Genomic DNA, 1330 nt, shown 5'->3' with positions numbered 1-1330 from the left:
AGTTGACATTTTTAACCTGTTATTTAAGAATTATCACTCATAATAAAGGGAGATATAAATACCAATTGTTTAAATACATTAAAATCCAAGGACTTTTTCTTCAAAGAGATTATTCAAAGCATTATGTTCAGGCTATGCCTTCAAAGACAAATGAAATTCTAACACAGAGCCATTGATGGCTGAATTTGATCAACACATAAGAACAATATGAATATTTAAGGCTAAAAATAACTATCCAAAGTGGAAAGGAAAAACAAGCATACTTTGATTTCCTTATGTAATAGAACTGTGCCCATGTCAGGATATCTGGGTCAAATATCAATTTTGCAAACTTAAGTTATATTAAAATGACAGGAAAAAAATATATATAGATATACCCTTTTTGGTCTGAGAATACGTCATCGGATAACAAAATATAGAGCCTTTGTTTTGTTTCAAGGCTTAGAGAATGAGATTATATTATTTGCTAATATTTTATTTAACACAGGTCTACTCTGGGAATTATGATTTCACAAGCAAATAGCATACAGATAATATCCCTTAATAAGCCAATAAAGAAATAACATACTCAAAACCAATGATAGGTTAATTATACTATTTTTCCAGACAAAGGGATAAGGTCCAAATTTATCTGAGGTGTACCTTTCTATTGCAGGAAGAGGCTCCCTTCCAGAGCCTGAGAGTAGACTCCTGTGTAACATTTGGAAATGAAATGTCCAAGGAGACACATGTACTGACAAAGCAAAAGACTTTATTGTAAATGGGCTCTTGGGTGGAGGGCAGGAGGGTAAGAGAAACCAGAAGGACTACTCTGCCACATGGTGTGCAGTCTCAGGTTTTATGATAATGTGCTTAGCTTCTGGGTTGTTGCTGATCAATCATCTCTCTTGGCTTATATTTGATCTGACTCAGGGTCCTCCCTGGTGATGTTTACATCTTTCAGCCAAGATGGTTTCCAGTGTGAGGGTTTCTGGGAGATTGACAGGACATATCATCTTCTCCCCCTTTCTTTGACCCCTCCCGAATTCTCCCAGTTAGTTTTCAGTGGCAGCATCACATGAAACAGGAGTGAAACCTCCTGTTTCAAGACAACTCAGGCAAGAGGTTATCATTGCAACTGGCGAAAGCAGTGGGTTTCCTTCAACAGTTCCTTAACATTTCTATGAGATGGCTTTTGGGAGAGAGAGCTTAGCCAACTGAGAACTGATATTCAGTTGTTAGTGCAAAGATGAAAGTCCCTTGTTACTAGAACATATCACTAGAAAATGAAGGCATTAATGCTGGCCAGCATGATAATCTCCTTCTTCCAGGCCACCGCCTGATTTTCACC

The sequence above is a fragment of the Bos grunniens genome, chromosome X (genome assembly GCF_055505025.1).
Source record: "Bos grunniens cultivar Pamir isolate PY7600 chromosome X, Bosgru_T2T1.0, whole genome shotgun sequence".
Classification (NCBI taxonomy): domain Eukaryota; kingdom Metazoa; phylum Chordata; class Mammalia; order Artiodactyla; family Bovidae; genus Bos; species Bos grunniens.
This window is presented reverse-complemented; position numbering follows the sequence as displayed.